This window comes from Macaca thibetana, chromosome 15, assembly GCF_024542745.1.
Source record: "Macaca thibetana thibetana isolate TM-01 chromosome 15, ASM2454274v1, whole genome shotgun sequence".
NCBI classification, from domain to species: Eukaryota; Metazoa; Chordata; class Mammalia; order Primates; family Cercopithecidae; genus Macaca; species Macaca thibetana.
Genome location: NC_065592.1, coordinates 102,638,438 through 102,658,465, shown reverse-complemented (window position 1 = coordinate 102,658,465; position 20,028 = coordinate 102,638,438). Strand labels below are relative to the sequence as shown.

The following is a 20,028-nucleotide window of genomic DNA, read 5'->3' as shown; positions in this document are numbered from 1 at the left end:
CAAAACCCATGTTTCAACCTTGTTCCTTTTAAAACCTTGGGGAACAATTCTTCCTCACTTCTCCCAGCTCCTGGTGTTTGCTGGCAATCTTTGGCATGCTTTGGCTTGTAGATGCATCGCTCCAGCCTTTACCTCCATTGTCACATGATGTTTTCTCTCTGTGTGTCTCTTTCTCTCTTCTTACAAGGACACCAGTCATGTGTTCTATAAGGGGTGTTCCCCGTAGGCGCCCATCCTATTCCAGTATAACCTCTTCTTAACCTATTCTATCTGTAACAGCCCCATTTCCAAATAACATCACATTTTGAGTTACCAGGGGTTAGTATTGTACATATCTTTTTTTGGAGGACACAATTCAATCCAAAGCAGAAGGTGATGAGACTTTAAACAAGGTGATCAAAGAATGCCTCTCTGTGGATAAGATTTTTAGGGGTATATTGGAGGCAAGGAATCCGGTGAAACAGCTATGGCCATAAAAGCACACAGAGCCAAGTAATGGTATGTGCAGCCACCCCAGTGGGAGGAGGGGCAGGGTGAATTTTGAGAATTGAAAGAAAGCCAGGCCCATTGGCATCTGTGAGTGGGGAAGATGACCTGAGATACAACTGGAGATGTAGCAAGCAGCTGGATCGTGAGAGCTTTGTAAGCCAGATGAAGGTTTGGGCTTGATTCTCAAAGCTCTAGAATATCCTGCTCTGCTCATCCTGGCTGCTACAGAAACAGACTGGAGATCACATAGGTCGGGGAGACCACTTAGGAAGCTGATACTCACCTGGTAATTCCTTCAGTCTTTTTGATTTTTCAGAGGGGACAAATGAGTGAGAGGGACAGAAAATGTTTTTGCCTACCACTTATACAAATGGAGAAGATCTAACAGACAGGGAGAAGTGAGGGTGTGGAAGAGACAGATACTTAGAAAGAAGAGATCCTGAGCATAGGGGAGACATAGGCCTGCTGAAGAGGCATAGCTATTTGACTGGCCTGGAATTAGGATGCTTGAAACCCATATTCTATTGTGATGCTGGGGAGCAGGATATGACTATCTGCGGGACAGCTGGAGTGTGGTGCAGGAAATGTCAACGGGGAAAGGGAGAACCATGACAATAGAGGCCAGAGGTGTGGTGAATCTTTCAGGCAGCCAGGTAGAGAGGAAGACCACCAGGCCAAAAGGATGGCACATGATGACAGGATGAAGAAAAGAGAATGACATCATCCAAAAAGAGGCAAGATTTTGCCGCTGGGAGTAGAAGATATGGCCCAGAAAACACCATGAGACCAGAGGAAGGAGAACTTCTGCTTGAGATGTGACCAGAAGCAGGGACCTGGAGAACAGTCCTTCCACAAAGAAGTTTAAATTTCCAAGGAATTTGATGAATAGGACACAAGCATTCCAGAGGATGTAGTGGAAGGTTTGGGGAGGAGGGAAGGAGAGGAGTGTGATGGGTTGGATCCAGCAATGTTAGTGCACAGAGTTACATTTTATGCATATAATCATCTGTTCATGTTCACTAATATTTTGAGTAGACCGAGAAAACTAGGTCATCCTCACATAAGGCAGGGATGAGAAACTCTCTGAGATTACGGAGAACAGATGTCAGCTTTAGCATCTGTGTAGCTCGGGTAAGCTGAAAAGATTAATGGGGCACACATGGTATCAAAGGAAGGAAGGAAGAAGAATGGTGAAACCTTGTTAAACTTAAAGGCATCTAGTAGTACAGTTGGGTGGTACAGCCTGAAGGGATGATTAAAAATAGAGAATCAGGATTGAAGCCAATGGAATAACACTATAGCTTTATCTGCTGCAAAGAAGACCTACCTCTGAGATTCTTTATTTGCAACAAAATGGCACCATCCTCTAAAAGTCACCCTTGGGGACTGTGGGGGATGCCATTGGGCACAACCTTATCCATCACGCAGGACTGAAGCTCTTATTGCACCAGTGGCGATACAATAGAAATACACATTTCAGTCCCACTTTGGACCTACTGATTCAGAAACTCTGAAGGTGCAGCTCAGCAATCTGCTTTTTAGCAAACAATCCAGGTGATTCTGATGCACAGAAGGGTTTGAAACTCATTGAGCTAAAACTAGTTTTTAAATATCACATATCTATAATTTTGGAGTATCACTGCGGAAGGCTCTCAGCTGACTCCCTTCCTTGACATTACCTTCTGCTGAAGACAGCCAACTTGCCCAAAATTATATTCCTGAGGAGTGAGGAGAGACGGCACACAGACAATGACTGATCCAGGGTGGCTTTCTTGCCTCAATATGGGCTGTCTTTGAAGGGCCACCCCAACTTCAGAGCTCTTATGTTTGGACCAGTTAACTCATGGACAAGAATGAAAGGAAAATTTTATTTTCTTCTTCCATTCTGGGGGCAAGCCTTTATGTGCTTCCTTTCTCCGAGATCTGCAGAGCATTTTGCACTTCAGGGCTGTGACCTTAGTTTCCAGGATTTGGCTCCTCCAGAGATTAGGATGGAGTGACCCTGTTGAGGAGGGCATGGTGACTGGGGCTTGAGGTACAGAGAGACCTGGGCCAGTCCTGGAGGTGGGCACCCTGGCTGGTGACAAGACTGCTGGGAAATGGAGTGCCTTCTGGGCAGCAGAGGCCTGTGCCCCACCCTTGTATGGTAGAACTTTAGAAGGGACAGCTGGGAAGAAACCAATGTTGTGATGTCAGGAAAATCTGCTAAGTCTTCATTACTGAAACATCACAGAGGATGGGGTGCATTGTTCCCCGGAGCACATTCTACCAGCATGGTAACTTTTCAAGAATTTTAGAGGAGATATGTTGACAGGGCATTTGCTAAATGTATAATTAAAAAAAAATTGTAGTGTGATGAGTTTCAAACTCTGCTGTGCACCAGAATCACCTGGAATGTTTGCTAAAAAGCAGATAGCTGGGCTCCACCTTCAGAGTTTCTGAATCAATAGGTCCAGGGTAGAGCGGACATGTGTATTTATAACAACTTCCCAGGGCTGCTGATACTGCTGGTCCCCAGAACCACTGTCTTAGAGAGAACAGGATAAAAGTAAGACAAAGAGACCCATGGAGAACATAGTCCAAAGGCATGTGTTTTCATTCACTGCATGCTTGCTTGCTTAGCACCTGATCAGTACATTTACTGCCTTCTCCCTTAGTTTGTGTCCCCAGTGTCAAAATTTGGCCCTTCCTCTTTGTCGGCAGTGTCTGGCACTCTGTGGACCAAGGTCATAAATGGAGCTACGAGCCATCACACAGACCATGCTGGCCTGGTAGGGGAGCAGAGCTGATGTGTACCTTGAGGGATGTGCAGTTTGTATAATGTACAAGGTGACCAGCAGAGGGTGAGAGTGGCCTGGGGCTCAGCAGGTGCATCCTTCACCCAGCTGGGTACCCAGAGTGCCTGCACCTGTCCAGAAAGTTCTTTGTACAAAGGGTCTTCTGCCCCTCAAGCCACGCACTGTCTGGGCAGAGGGAAGGGTTGTGTCCACACAGAGAGGGGCCATCTTCTCATTTGCACAAGGGCCAAGTGTGAGCTTGCAGAGTCCTAAGCTGTGAGAACAAAGCAGGAACTTGGCTGAAGAGGCTCTTTTTACAGCCACCCAAAGACCCTGGGGAAAGTGCACCTGTGAGACTGTGGAGAAGGATGGGGCTTCCCCAAAAGGAGTGACACTGGATAGAGTTACTGTTGAAAATGGAGGACTGTTATGTTTCTTCCACCTGAGCATTGAACAGCCCACCACCATTTGCTACTGGTCTCTGCATGACCTGAGTGGCATAGCTCATCTGGATTCCTGCTCTAAGCAGCATCAGCATTACCAGGGACCCCACTCCGGACCTACAGAATCAGAAAACCAGGGTGTGGCCCAGCTGGAAGTGTTTTAACAAGCCCCCTCCTCCAAGGTGATTCTGATATATTGCGGTATTTGAGATACTCTGGCTTGGAGCTTCTCCACTTCTACCAAACTTGGGAATCTCCTGGATATTTTATTAAAGTCAGATTCTGAGACTGAAGTTCTGGAGTGTGGATTAAAAGTCTGTATTCTTAATAAGTTGCCAGGTAATGTGGATGCTGCAGATCCGTGAATTCACGTTGAGTAACAAAGGTTTATACTAGATTAATGGTTCTTGACTTTGACTTCTGTTTTACTCTTGGCTGTTATTAAAAAAAAAAAAAAACATAGACTGGGTAGCCTATAAACAACCAAAATTTATAGCTTACAGTTCTGGAGACTGGAAAGCCCAAGATCAAGGCAGATTTGGTGTCTGATGAGGGTCTGCTTCCTGGTTCATAGACGATGCCTTAGCTCTCTGGGCCCTCTTTTATAAGGACACTAATCCCATTCATGAGAGCTCTGCGTAGAGGTCCCACCTCCTCACATTGGTAACTAGAATGTCATCATATGAATTTTTTGAGGACACGAACAGCAACTTCACATAAACACATTGAAATATATGGATGTTTGGGTCTCGTCCACAGAGGTCCTGTGCCAGTTGTGGCACGAGTTGGGCTGGAAATTGGACCTTGTTTTAAAATGTATTTATAGCTCCCCTGCTGATTCTAATTTGCAGGCAGATGTCAGGATCCCCTAGCCTAGAAGCAAATGGGACAGGCTCTTAAAAGGATATAAGTTAAGGGGAAGTAAAAGGAGGAATTTGGAAGCAATCTGCTCCTTCTGGCTGATGAAAGGTTAGGGATCGTAGGGAGTGCCAAAGAGGCTGGAGACATTGTTTTAAGTGAGTTGCTCCTTGTTTAAATGAGGCCTCTGGGCCTCTGCTTCACATTCTCAGAACAAATAATGATGGCATGTGGCAAAAGGCAGGATTCTTCTGCATTGTGGGATATTCAGCCTAGAACTGGCTCTCTTTATTAGCTCCTGATTTGCTCTCCCTGATTCCACGCTAGCACTGGATTTTTGCCTTCAGCATTTTGACTTCTTTAATCTTTTTACCCTCCTTTGTTGAGTTCTTAAATTCCATTTTGTCATTTAACCTGATAACCTACATTTTGGTTGTCATGGAAAACAACATCCTGACTTGTAAAGCTGGATGGTTGTCTCAGGACCCAGAAACTGCATCAGACGGTGCCCAGAATCCACTGTCATCGTATTTGGAGCCTCCTCTGGGATGGGTTTCTGAGTGGGATACATTCGTTTGTAATGAAGAGGAGACCGTGGAGGACAGGGTGATCACTCTGCTTTCAGACATCATTAGTGTAGGGGCAGGTTTATTGACAGTAGCCTTAAATGGCTTTAGTAAAAACAGTATATTTTTATTTTTGTATTCCAATGGCCGTAGGATCAAGGCCATAATTAGGACGAACTGGGGAATAAAATAAGTTTTCTCGACTACAAGTTGTAAAATGTATAGTTTTTAAGTATGATTTTTAAAACACATATTTCCTGTGAATAGCAGGGCAGAATTTTACTTTGGAAATGAACTTCAAAGGTTAACATGTTTTAATTATTTAGAAAGTGAAGACGGGATTAAAACCGATAAATAGGATTCTACAACACCAATCAAATGTAAAGAACTACAGAATATTAATTTTGCTTAAGTCTTTTAGCATATTTGGTGTTACAAAAGAATGAGTAATATAACCAAGAGAAGAAATCTTCCTTCAGTCTGTAGTTTAAATTTAACATGGATCAATGTTACACTAAAGCACTTTTAAAAATGCCTGCACAGAATTGTTAGCCATTAATCTTTTTTCTTGCTGATTCACCTGTTTTTAATCAATGCGTCTTTGACAAAATTGTTTATCAATGTCAGGAAATAAACGTGGTTATTTCCTTGAAATGCTAATGTGAAACCACTCAGTGAAAAGGCAATTCTAATTCAAGCTTGCCAATAGCGGTGTTGTCATAGGATTCTATTAAATTAGCATATATTAATCTACGCTGTGTGGTTGGCTATGGTATGGGTCAGGGCATTTCGTCTGCCTTTAAATGAGTTGGTTTTTAAAAGTTAAAATCTGGAAATGGAAAAAAAAGTCTATATGGTTAGTAGTAATTATAGTTGGAAATGCGAACAAAAGAATCTGGTTCCCTTTCAACGGAATTATTTTAATTCATTAAATTATCAGAAAATTCCAGTCCTCGCCATCTATTCCAGGAGCATGCAGTAGGTGGCACCTAAAAGCTCTTTGGAGGCGAGCAGGCGCCATTTAAGCAGGAACAGCAGCCTCTGCAGCAGTTGGCACATCTGAGAAGGCAGAGATTGAAGAGAGTAGGAGGAGCGTGCAGCGGCGGTGACAGTGCCAGGCCGGCGCGGCTCAGGCCAGCGCAGGTGCAGGGGCTGCGGGCGGGTGGAGCGCGAGAGCGCAGAGCGCAGAGCGCAGGGCGCAGGGCGCACGGCCGGCGGGCGGTGCAGGGTGCACGGCGGGCGAGCAGCTGACAGCATCGTCACGGCGGCGGGAGGGAGCGCGCTGCGCCTGCCTCCGGGAGGAGCCGCATCCACACACCCTGCGCTGCCCTGTCCTGCGCGAGCGGAGCTCTGAAGAAGCTCTGAGCGGAGTTGTGTTCTTCCCCAGGTAACCGATTTCCCCCTTCTGCCGTGGCTTCGCTGTGTCCGCATTGGGCACGGGTGGCTTTGGCATGATTGTTTGCAGCCCCTGGAAAGGGATTACCGCTCTCTGGGAGGGCTAGTCAGCGTGTACTGGAGTTGGTAAAGGGGGAAGAAACCTGCATTTTTGTATCCTTGTTAGGGAGGGTGAGCATCATGCGACCCTTGTCTAAAACATGTTCTTTTTAAAAAATCTGTATCTTACATATTATTAGGGATTCCTTCCAAAACAGGATTTACCGTTTTAGAAAATTCTACGGTGCAGGTGTTTCTGTTAATGTGGAAGTTTAATGGATTTAGGAAAAGAGTAAGAAGATGTGATCTAAAGTGAGAAAAATGCCAAGCACGCTAGAGACGGCCGTTTGGTTCGGCATGCTTTCATCCTCGACTGCTTCACTTCATGCGCTTGGCTGAGACCTGTCTAAATCTTTTGTCTGTTTTCTTAAAGAACGTGTTTCATGATATCTACGTGGGTTTCTTTCCGCTTCCTTGTTGTAAGAGCAGAAGGTGGGCAAGGGGCTGCATCCAGTCCTCAGTTGTAAGACTGGTTTCCCATCAGATGACAATGACTGCTGACAGCTCCCAGGCTCGCCTGCAAAGCAGTGCTGGCTTCCGGCGGTGTGGGAACCTGCCTCTTTCGTCCTCTCTTGAAAAATGCTGTTTTTCCTCTTCCAAACTCCAATTCACCTTCTATGTGGGTTTGGGAGACTTTTAAACTAGAAGCTCTGTGAATCATCTGTTACATCTATTGAATGTTGGAATACAACATTGCGGTGGAATTCAGTTTCTTCCTACTGTGCAGAGACACAGCTTGCCTTCCCTGGGAACTTATTTTACATATTTGCCCTTGTTATCTTTTAAATAGATCCCTTAGGATGTGAGAAGCTAGTCTAGCCTGTCAGAACTTTCCTGCTTCAAACTAAAAATTTTCAAAAATATTATTTTTAAGGAAGATTTTCTAGGTAACGCTAAAAGTCTGGAGCATTTTACATTCCAAATCAGTCACAATGCGCTCCATTTCCAGTGGCATTTGGATTTGAGGAGGTGGAGTGGGAGGGAGAGAAAAGGGGAGGATAAAATTAGAATAAATTTAACAAATTTGTAGGGGAAATCATACTTTTTTTTCTTCTTGGTTATTGCCTGAAATTGCAAATTGTCCACAACTTTATCTATCTCTGGAAATGCAGGAGGGTTTGTGGGCCGGGGACAGGAAGACACATAGTTCATTTTATAGAAATAAAAGATACAGTGGCAAGGAAACATTTTCATCCCATTTAACAGATGGCATTTAATTTGGTAATAGTCCCAGGCAAGCACAGGGAAAGGAAGGGGAAAGAAGGGGGAATTGCTGTCTATTCCAAGGCACAGAACTGCTGCTCACACTTCAGTGATCCCTGCAAATGGGAAGTATGTATTCATGGTTATTGTAGAAACCTCCAGAATCTTTCTTTGTTACAGCTTCAATAGAGTTGTTCCTAAGAGGCGACTCAGAAAACATACAGATTGAATGCCAAGTTGTGGAAGTCACTTTTCAGCTTGTGTCTAACGACCCAGCGTTCTCAGCAAAGCAGTTTCCTCACGAGAAGAGTGGAGGAGACTTTTTTTTTTAAGAGATTATTTATTGTATGTTGTTCGTATCCTATACACCACACATGACTTTTACTGTATTGGAAATGTATTATTTCAGTGGTAAATACTGCATATCTTACTGAAAAATTAAAACCTTTTAAGAAACAACTAGGGTGCTTTTGTCAAAAAGAGAGTGTATCTGTGATAATAAAAAGTATCGTTCATTCTTCTTCTAATTTGGAGACCAGAGTTGAAATGTTCAAAATTAACCTATTGATTTAAGCAAAATCATCATTTCGCTATGACAAATGCCTTACATTTTTCTACCAGAGAATTTCTTTGTGAGAGGACCATTCTGTTGTCTGGGGTGGAGTGGTTGCCTGCAAGCTGTTTTAAGTAAGAAAAGTGCTTGGTGTTGATCTGTAACTTTCAATTCAGATAACAACCATCTCCAGTTCTCACTCATAGGGTGGATTGGCTCTATTTTTCATCATTCTATCTACCTGGTATGAGTATTAACAGTGGACAGATGTCTCTTTAAGAGCAGAACTGATTTGTAGGACACTAATTGATTTTGGTTTTGATTTTTCCAGGAAAACAGCTGCTCAACCAAAAGGGAATACGATGGTTGTTATGTTGTCAAAATTGCTGATGGCTTTTTAAGAGTTAAATTTACTACTTCATGCATACATATTTAAACATGAACTTAAAATTATTTAGCTGGTGTCAAATAAATCTTGAGTTTTCATTATATTGCATGGCTCACAAGTCTCTCCTCACTGATGGGGAGGGACTCTTTGAAGTACTAAAAACAAATGCCCCCTCATGCTCTCCTTCTTTGCTCTCAACCACTGGCAAATTTAGGAAAGAGATTCCTTATAGCTGTCTCCTAAATGCAGTGAAGTGTTTTCTTAGAAATCAGTACTGTACAATAGAATTGAAATGTGTGAGTCACGTGCACAATTTAAAATGTCCTAATGGTCATAATGGAAAAGTAAAGAGAAACAGCTGAAATTAATTTTAATAATATATTTAAGCCAGCATATAAAAATGATCATTTGGGTATAATCCATACAAAATACTAATAAGATATTTTACCTTTTTAAATACCTGCTGAGTACTTACAAGACATCTCAATTTGGATTAGCCGTGCTTCCAGTGCTCAGTAGCCCATGCAGCTGATGGCTACTGTATTGTCCGGCACAGCTGTAGATCATTACTCAATTGATGGTAATTTAAAAGCTAAGATGTTCGGCACCATCACCAACTAAGCACTATCAAAAATAAACATACAAGTGATCTCAGATTGCTGTGAGATATGTGTCCTTCTCCTTCCTGCCATTAACTGTGATGCTGTCTTGAACCTATTAGTTCTTTATCAGAAAGACAAAAGGATTAGATCAAATAATTCCTGTGATTCTATGAAAAATAACCAGTGAGTAGATATGGGGGATCCAACCTGCAAACAGCCTAGAGGCTTATTGTGGCAGAAACAAAGGAAACAGGTATGCCTTAATGGGTGTCATCATTTTGCACCACTACAAACTTCTATCCTAAGAAGTACTGCCCCCCTGGGGTTGCTTCAGCATTATTCTTGATTACAGAGGTCAGCAACTTAGTCCGCAAGTCCCATTATGGATCATTCAATTTTCATATAATTTCTTTTACTGAACAAGCAGTAGAAAACCCATTATAAAACGAATGAACAACTAGTGGGCTATTCTTTACTATGCAATAAAATATATTTCGCAGATCTTTTAGTATTATTATTCTTTACTGGTATGTGTTTGTGTCTATCTGACACCATTATATGAAGTTTAGGGTGAAATCTAATGCTTTGTAATTGACCCATGAATACCGGATTCTTGAAACACAGAAATTAATGACCTTAATGAAAACATGTCAATTTCTTTATCTAGTCCCTGAATACCTCCATGATCAGTGAGTGCTCGTGGGGTGGGTACCATTTCCATCACATGGTTCTCTGTCTCAGAAATTATGACAGGAGATTTAAAGAGGGCAGTGTTTTGTATGAAAGGATTTGGGGCAATATTTTTCTAAAGCTAATTAACGTCTGCAAAGTGATTATTTTTCTGAGAAAATAAGAACGCAAGAACTTTCCATTAGGCCTTCGCATAATAAACACACAGACGCCCTTCCCTCCTTTACCATCTTTAGATACTCATCGGAGCTCAGACAAAGGAGCCTTTGGAGGAGGAAGCTTTCCTTCCTCTGTCAACCTTACTTTCTGATTGTTTTATTGGAGCACTTTGTGCCTTTTGAGTTTGGGAGTTTCTCTCTAGAAGATGCTGAACAAAAAGGAAAAGTGATCAGAATCCAGGTTTCTGCATTGAGGGCAAATCCAGGTGGAGTCCACTCAGCTCTCTATTTGCTTTAAAAAAATCCAGCTTAATGCCATTTTTGTGCAAACTTAGACTCATCTCCCCAGCCTTATTACCCAGCTACCTACCACCCCAATTACACGCATACACACACACACACGATCAATGGAGCATTTCACTGCCTCCTTGCCTATAAAACAGTCATCTGACACTTAAAAAAGGATTGACTAAGCCTTTTGCTTCCTTCTCTTTACCTTTGTGCTTCTCTCTTGGGACTTCTTTGGCTTTCACTGGGTTCTTACTTACAGAATGAATGGGAGCAGACCACAAAATGTAAAACTGACATTAGGTTTTTAGTAAGGTCTGTGTAAATGTTTGTAAGCCAAGAAAAGATAGAACTACTGGATAATAGAAATGGCTGGGTAACCCAGATTTTGAAAAGAACCTGAATTTCTCTGAATATCATGAAAATCATGTGCTTATCTATTTTTTAAAAAATTTTGCCAGATTTACATATAATGCTTTGTGCACCTCTTTTTTGTTCTTCCATTCTTTAAATGCTAGTTTAAATTCCTCCACATACACAAGAGTTTCAAGATGCAGAAACAAATCAAGTTGTTGTAATAAATATTTAAACATAAAAAACGAAAAGGTGAATATGGGAGAATTCTTAGTAGGGGAGGGACTTTTTAAGGATAAACTCAAACTGAAATACTAAAAAGGACAAGTTTGTTAAATTGGAATACACAGAAATTTTAAATTTCTGTCCAGAAGACAGTTAAAAATAAACAACATCAAAGGAAAGATATTTGCAACATATTTTAGATGAGGCCTAATTTTTAAAAATACAGTGCTTCTCAAATTTTGTAAACATCAGAATCACCTGATGGCCTTGCTAAGCCTGAGATTGCTGACTTCAAACCCACGTGTCTCTGATTCAGCTGATCTGACTCAAAGGGGACCAGGCGTTTCTAAGAAGGTCCTGGTGAAGGGGGTAGTGCTGCTCTTTCCAGCACAGCTGGAGAGCCATGGCCTTAATCTAAGATAACACCATCCTGGCAAACGACTGAAAACTGAGCAAAGAACAAGAACGCACCGGTTTCAAAGATACAAATACCAATTACTTGGAACAGAAAAGATGCTCAATGTCAGCCAAATTAAGTAAATGCAATTAATTCAGTAATGAGAAACAGACATCTTGTTTCAATGGAAGGGATCAAAGAGTTTGATAATACACCATATTGTGCAAGGTCTGGGGAAATAGCACTCATACAGCACCATGGGACAGGAGATGGAGAACTGGGTAGTAATTTTCAACAGCAACAGGCAATCTCTACCAAATTTGAAGGTGCCTTCCCTTCAATTCTGCAGTTCCATTTATAAGAGTTTTCTCTACAGATAGGCTCAGAAACATGAAATATTTATGTATAAGGCTATTCATTGAGCAAAAGACTGAAAATAGTAAGAAAGTGGTTAATAAATGATAGCTTATTCCTCAGCAGAGTCTTACATACATCTGACTCTATATATACTAATATGAACAAATCTGTAGATGGCTCCCAACTTGCAATGCTCCAATGTATGATGTTTTGACTTTACAATGGTGGAAATACTATATACATTCAGTAGAAACTGTACTTCAATTTTTGATATTTTCCTGGGCTGGTGATATGCAGTGATATATTGTATGATACTCTCTCACGATGCTGGGCAGTGGCAGTGAGCCATAGCTCTTAGTTATCCCCATGATCACCAAGGGAAACAACTGATACTCTATAATTGACTGTGTTTCCAGAAGATTTTGCCCAGCTGTAGGCTAATGAAGGTGTTCTGTGCACATTTAAGGTAGGCAAGGCTAAGCTATGGTGTACAGTAGGTTAGTTGTACTAAATGCATTTTTGACATGATATTGTCAATTTATGAGGGGTTTATCAGGACGTAGCCACATGGTAAGTTGAGGAACAACTGTACATGACACACTGTGGATACCATACTTCCATGTGTTTGTCTATCTCTCTGACTAAATAGCTATCAGTTGATGTCTGTCTCTCTTTGACTATGTACCATTTTGTTAACACCAGATCACACTGCTGCTCCGTTACCATCGACCACTCAAACCGTTTAGTCACATGCTAAATGTTCCACTACCAACCCCTCTTCACATTCAATGTATGCTTTTGACAAGAGACCATTTCTGGCGATTGAGAAAAAAATCATGTTGAATAAGTTGCCATTGGCAGTTAATGTGAAACAATGAGCCAGTTAAGTCAAAACATTGTAGAAATATTCAACTTTGTCTGTTTTGTTGCATTTCAAACAAAATATTGTTGATTTTTGCACTGGTAACTTTTTGGTGACATGTTTATTCTTATAGAGGTGTTCTGTAAGAATATTCAGGGCCGGGCACAGTGGCTCACGCCTGTAATCCCAGCACTTTGGGAGGCTGAAGTGGGCAGATCACGAGGTCAGGAGATTGAGACCATCCTTGCTAACACGGTGAAACCCCGTCTCTACTAAAACATACAAAAAATTAGCCGGGCATGGTGGTGGGCGCCTGTAGTCTCAGCTACTCGGAAGGTTGAGGCAGGAGAATGGCGTGAACCCTGGAGGCAGAGCTTGCAATGAGCCTAGATTGTGCCACTGCACTCCAGCCTGAGCGACAGAGCGAGACTCTGTCTCAAAAAAAAAAAAAAGAATGTTCAGTTGTATTCTCTATCCTTTAGGACAATTCCAGATTCCACTGATGTTGTTCCACTTCCATTATGGAAACAGAAGCTATGTTTGGGGCAGAAGAGTCTTGCCCTGCAACCCTAAAACTGCAGATGGAACCCAGACCTCTTGGTTGTAGGACTTGTACTCAATAGGAAACTTATACTAACTAGAAACTGTGAATCTTTTACCCCAGCATTGAAAGATATGTAAATACTAATTATCATCTTATCTTCCATTACCTTCTCTTAAGACTGGCAAAGATCAACACATGAGACTCCCTGTTCTGACTCTAGTCTCCCATGGCCTGGGCCTTCTCTGGTCAGGCTTATGAGGACACTTTTGCCCCTAGTGTTAAGGCTACATTCAAATCATGAACTGAATATCCCATGATGTAAGTATAACCCATGTTTTCCTCTAAACATGTGTTTTCTTGACCTCTTGGTGTAGTTGTTCAGAGTTCAGCTTTTGGTGTGGACCTTATATGAAGCATGTATAACATTTTTGATGTGTCAGAGAACATACACAGTTATCCATTATAAGCTGCCTAACATCATCGTTGCATTTTTAAAATGAATATTATATAAGTTTCAAAGTTGCTTGGCAATATTATAGGTTAGTCTGAAAGGTTTCCTTCTGTAGAATCCAGCGCTCCTCGTTCGGTTGTTACTAATTTGGATTAGTTTGAGTGCCTTCCCAGATTAGCTATGATTACTATGTCTAGGTGCACTAAAACGTTAGTGAAGATTCTGTCCCCAGATACCTGCATGGCGTGAAATGTTCGTCCATAGCTTCCTTGTTTCTAGACCATGTTTCTGGCCCTCTAGGCTCTTGTGATTGACTGCTCTTCTTCCATGTGTGTTTGGACTTACTTAAACTTGAGTTCAAATGTGGATTCTGTCACTAGCTGTGACTTTAACCATCCAGAGCCTCAGTTCTCTCATCTGTAAAATGGGGCTACTAAGAGCTAAGTAAGTCAAAAGATGTTTTGAAGATGAAGCTTGCCTAGAACCTCTGGATTCTAGCTAGGTAATAAGGACTCAGGCTGTTTGGGTGGCTGCTATCTGATGAATATTTGAGTGGTTCCTCTTTCTCAGTGTCTCAGGTTTATTCCTCTCTTTTACAACTTGGCATGAAGCCCATTGTCTTAGAGTTTGTACTTTATTTCTGGATGGAATTCTGGCTTCAGCTTCAGCCCTTTCTCATTTACCAGAGCTCACACTCTCAAATGAATGTTAAAACGTTTGCTTTTTTCCTATATATCTTTCTGTTTTCATTGGACCAACTGGGACTCTATTTTTCATCTGGTTAAATCCACTTTCCTCCTTTTGCCAATGTTCCTTTCCTCTGTTGACTGGACTCATCTCCCCATAGGAGTTCCTGACTCTAACTAAATTCGTATGGTTTTGAATATGAAAGAACATGCCTTGGTTGATATTCTTGTTTTTCTAGCCTTGAGCTGTTCATCTGTGTAAAGATCCTGGGCATCCTGGCCTTGACTGGAAGCCTGTCAAGGGCTCCTCAGGTATAGGGACTGTATGAGGTTATTGATCATTGGATTCTAGACACATTGGTAGCTATTCCCCCTTTTAGCAGTATCGCTAACCTGCCTGGTCACCGTGGAGCAGACACAAATAAATTTTCATTGATAATGGCTCCTAGATCCTTACTATATGCCCTTGCTCTCTTCTGACCTCCTGGAAATTGTTCTTCATTCACCAAAGGTGTTGGCTCCTGGTCCATTGTCTTCCTCCTGACCTCATGTTCAGATATCATCCAAGGTCACTTCACTCTTTCTCCATCACTCTTCTTATGCTCCACAGGCACAGGAGGACCTTTTCAGGACTGGAAAATCTTGCATTTCTAGGGGACCAGAGGGAGCCTCCCCACTCTGACCATAGCACTTCCTTTTGACCCTCAGCAGGAACTTAAATTTAATCTTGCTGGTGAATTCAGCTATTACCTTCTCTTTAAAATGTATACATGTCTATATATCTGTACTTGAAAATTAATTTTTAAAAATGTAACAAATCAAAACTGTGTACCATGTAGCCAAACCAATTCACAGTCTTTCCTCTGATTCACAACCAAAGTCTCAGCAAGTGTTTCTGAGCTGCTTATCTCAATTTCTACATTTTATGTTCACTTCTCAATCCACTGCAATCTTATTCTACCCTGCGGTGCCATTGAAGTGCCTCTTGCTGGGTTCACCAGTGACTTGCATTGCTTTGCACCCAGTGGGTGACTGGAGGGTTAATGTTGCTACTGACTGAGACAAAGAAAACGATAGGGGAGCAGTTTTGGGGTGTTACAGGGTGTTTAGACTTGTACATGTTCTTTCTGGGGTGTGTGCATGGCACCCAGGTGGAGATGTTGAGGCAGGAGAGCGGTATATGAGCCAGCAGTTTTAGGGAGAGGTCCTGGCAGTGGGTGTGCAGTTGGGGGTGCTGGTATACGAATGGTATGCATATCAGATGCCCCCGCTGACTGAATGAGTAGAGTAGCGGCAAAGGAAGAGTAGCAAAGATAGGGTGTGGGCTGTCTCACGGGCGAGCTAGTTGCAGTGATGGTGCTGCCTACCTCTCCTGCTGCCTCTACCCTGGTACAAGCCACCGTCGGCGTGTATCGGGATTGTTGCTGGAGACTTCTGACTGGAATCCTGCCTCCACTCCCGACCCTTGGCCCGCAAGCCCTCAAAGGGGTACTTTTACAATGGAGGTCCCACCCTATCACTTCTCTGCTCAAAACCCTCCAGCTGTCTCCTGTTTGTCTTAGAATAAAAGCTGACCTTTTCCCTGTGCTTACAAATCTCTACATGACCTGCCTGTCCTGGCGTCTTTACTTTGCTGACCTCATGTGCTTTTCTCTCTCCGTTCAAGAATTTATCCACATGTCTTGAGCACGTTGGACAAACATCTGTGTTTGCACCTACTGTTCTCTCTGCCAGAAGAAACCCTCCACCCACACACAGGTTTCTACAGAGTTCATGCCGTTACCTCTCTCCAACTTTTGCTAACATATCAACTTTTTAGGGAACCCTTCCCTGGTCTCTCATCATCTTTGATGCTCACTACATATTTTTTATATCTAATAAAAATATTTTGTATTCATGTATTTTTGTCAAATGGTTCCACACTCAAGGAAATCCTGCATTTGGACAACCTTTAAAATTAATTTTTAAATTTGATTTTCAGGTTCTTAATTGTGCCGATTGGAGAGTTAATTTTAAGGACACATTTACATTGCTTTGAGCAATATCATGTAAGGGTGGAATCATTTTTATATGTCTCTTTTCAAAATGCTGTCTCTATAGGATGATTAGGTTTCCAAAGCAGGTACTGTGTCTCTCACCTTTAAATTACAGGGATGAAGAAAGTATGCATATTTTTGGAAAATACCTGCTCTATGGCTTGCTACTGAAGACTTATCAAGTAGAAAACATCAATAAATTTAGAACAGTGCTTTTTGTATAAAAGAAAAATACACACCTTGATATTAGTTCTGCAACTCATTATTATTATTATTATTATTAGCTACAGAGTAACTAGCAAGCCATTGTGTGATAGAAAATATTTTCATGGTTGCTGCACATCTCCATGTAAAGTATTAGAAAGATTCTATTGTATTTTAAAAGTCTGATTTTTATAAATGAAAAATAACATATCCAAGTGCTTGCTATCTAGTAGCTCCCGCCTACTTTTGGCTTCAAGATCTTTTCTGCAATAGTGTAGTGATGAATGATGTGGTAAACTCACCTCTCGTTCTGTTTCTATCATGTTATCACATATCTTTGTGTAAGTTTTTATTTCAATTGGCATTGCCAACCTTTGAGTGGTTTTAAGTAGAGATTTTCAAAAAACTTTATTTACTTTTTTATAGTTCAATTCTCTTCGCTGCTACAGCTTTCCTTTGTTGGACCACACACACACACACAAAATGTATTTCCACAGCAAATAATCAATATGTACTGAGTGTTTCTGATGTACCTGACATTGGGCTAGAAGCATGGATGTGCTGGAGAATGAACCAAAAGTCCCTGCCTTCCTGTTGCTATTGACTGAGACAAAGATATTGATATTCAAGTAGGGAGTAGGAGAGAGAGAGAAAAAAAGAACAGAAATAAATGCATAAATAAACACTGAAAGAAGAATATATGTGCCAAAGTATCTTATTGTTGAAAGAGAATCATTCTAGCAAATAATAAATGAGCTGAGGTGTATTGAGAACATTTGTACTTTTACCCAACTGTTTTGCAAAGCTCTCTCTCTCTGTACCTTCTAATAGGGTGGCGCCCCTCTGTATCTGTGGCATCCACATCTGCAGGTTCAACCAACTGAAAAAAAAAATTAGGAAAAAGAAGATGGTTGTGCCTGTACTGAACATGTAGACTTTCTTTCTCATGTCATTATTTCCTAAATGATGCAGCATAACAGCTATCTATATAGCATTTAAGTTGTATTAGATATGATAAGTAACCTAGAAATGATTTAAAGTATCCAAGAGGGTGTACGTATATAGGCAAGTACTACTCCATTATGCATACGAGACTTGAGTGTCACAAAGTTTGGTATTCACAGGTGTCCTGGAAACTATCCCCCTCAGATACAAAGGAACAACTGCATTGGTTTTTCACACCGTCAGCAGTTTTTTTTTTTTTTCTATATGTCTTCCCATAGGATTTTGAGAAAGAAGTGAATTTTAGTTTGTGCCATACATTCTTGTGGATTATTGTGTGTATTTTGCCACAGCGGGAAAATAAATGTTTTTCCAGTGGCTCGTGGCTTTTTGCCTTTCACTATTAATAGAAAACCTCAAAAGAGGATTCTAAGCATTTTTTAAAAATCAAGCTTATTTAAATTTTGTAACATGTTGGATTAAGTATTGTGTGTTATTAAACTGTGTATAGAGATTTGTTTTTATGTTCTCCAGCAGTGCAGACGGTGTGAACCACATATGATTTTGTATTTGTAGTAACCACATTTTAAAAAGTAAAAAGATGAAATTAATTTGAAGTAATAGATTTTTAGGCTGGGCAAGGTGGCTCACACTTGTAATCCCACCACTTTGGGAGGCCGAGGGAAGTGGATCGCTTGAGCCCAGGAGTTCGAGACCAGCCTGGGCAACATGATGAAACTCTGTCTCTACCAAAAATACAAAAAATTAGCCAGGTGTGGTGGCCTGAGCCTGTAGTCGCAGCTACTGGGGATGCTAAGGTGGGAGGATCACCTGAGCCCGGGAGATTGAGGCTATAGTGAGCCATGATTGAGACACTGCACTCCAGCCTAGGCAACAGAGTGAGACCTTGTCTCAAAAAAATATACATATGTGTGTGTGTATGTGTGTGTGTGTGTGTGTGTGTGTGCATATATATTTTTTAAATTTTGTTTTATTTTGCATTTCATATATTATCCAGTTTTACATTCTCACAGGATCAGCAATGACAATGGCCACCTAGTCTTTCCAATCTGAAATGGCAAGACAGTCACAGCTGTGGCTGACAGTAAAGTACGATATACTCACAAATCTATGAAAGACGATCATTTCAACTTGTAATCAATATCAGAATTTATGAATGAAGTTAAAAAATTTTTTTTATTCTAAGTTTTCAAAATCCAGGGCAGCACATTTCAGTTCAGCCAGCTGCATTTCAAGGGGCCAGTGGCATTGTGTGGGCAGCACAGGTCTAGGGGCTGAGTGTTAGATGCCATGGCTAATAGTGATGGCTTCACACAGTCAGTGATACAGTAGGGACTTAAGGCCAGCATGAAGATGTGCATTTTAATTGGTCTTCTCAATATATTAGTTTTGTTTTGTTCATCTTGTCAGATTAGATGAGATGGTTGCTTTTTTTTTTTTCTTTTCTTTTTTATGCAGAACATGCAAGTTTGTTACATAGGTATACACGTGCCATGGTGGTTTGCTGCACCTATCAACCTGCCATCTAGGTGTAAAGCCTGGCATGCATTAGGTATTTGTCCTAATGCTCTCGTTCCCCTTGTCCCACAACCCCTGACTCTTGCTGTTTTCACTATAGTGTGGATGAATAAGGAGGAGCTGTCTGCCTAGCTAATGCTGCCAATTATGTTCGTTACAGACATTATCTTTAATTCATGGTTCAGTTATTGCTAAAAATGTTTATATATACAGTCATATCTATTTTTATGGTAAAATATATATATAACGTACAATTTTCCATTTAAATCATTTTCAAGCATGTAATTAATTCAGTGACAGTAAGTAAACTCACATTGTCATGCAATCATCACCACCATCCAACTCTAAGAATCTTTTCATCTCACAAAATCCAAACGCCATACTCATAAAACAACAACTCTCCTTCTTCCATTCCCTTAGCCCCTGGCAACTCCCATTCTTATTTCTGTCTGTGAATTTGACTACTATATGTACCCGCTATAAGTGGAGTCATACAGTATTTGTCTTTTTTGACTGGCTTATTTCATTTAGCATAATGTCCTCAAGGTTCATCCATGTTGTAGCATGTGTTAGAGTTTCCTTCCCATTTAAGGCTGAATAATATTTCTGTTGTCCTAGTCCAGTTTTGCATTGCTGTAAAGAATTGCCTGAGACTTCATAATTTATAAGAAAAGAGGCTTAATTGGCTCATGGTTCTGCAGGCTGTACAGAAACCATAGCAGTGTCTGCTTCTGGGGAGGCCTCAGGAGGCGTACAATCATGGCAGAAGACAAAACGGGAGCAGGCACTTCACATGGCGAAAGCAAAAGGAATAGAGAGTTGCAAGTTGGGGGTGTGGGGAAGAGGAATGCCACATACTTTTAAAGGACCAGATCTTGCAAGAACTTACTCACTTTTGCAGACAGCACCAAGCCATAAGGAA

The 20,028-nt window shown here is 41.3% G+C and overlaps 2 protein-coding genes across 4 annotated transcripts in view; one reads left to right on the top strand and one right to left on the bottom strand.

Annotated features, from left to right (window-relative positions):
• Window positions 1-20,028, bottom strand: part of LOC126937670 (40S ribosomal protein S20-like) — a 1,038,442-nt gene that overhangs the window by 610,209 nt on the left and 408,205 nt on the right. The window lies entirely within an intron of this gene.
• DIRAS2 (DIRAS family GTPase 2) overlaps window positions 1-20,028 on the top strand; it is a 68,541-nt gene that overhangs the window by 30,822 nt on the left and 17,691 nt on the right. Inside the window, exon 1 of one of the 2 annotated variants that reach the window (XM_050761292.1) lies at window positions 6,158-6,520. The exons of the other annotated variant lie outside the window; for it this stretch is intronic. The gene's annotated coding sequence lies outside the window, so the exon portion shown is untranslated. Of the gene's footprint in view, window positions 1-6,157; window positions 6,521-20,028 lie in introns of those variants that run through there. 2 annotated transcript variants of the gene reach the window in all.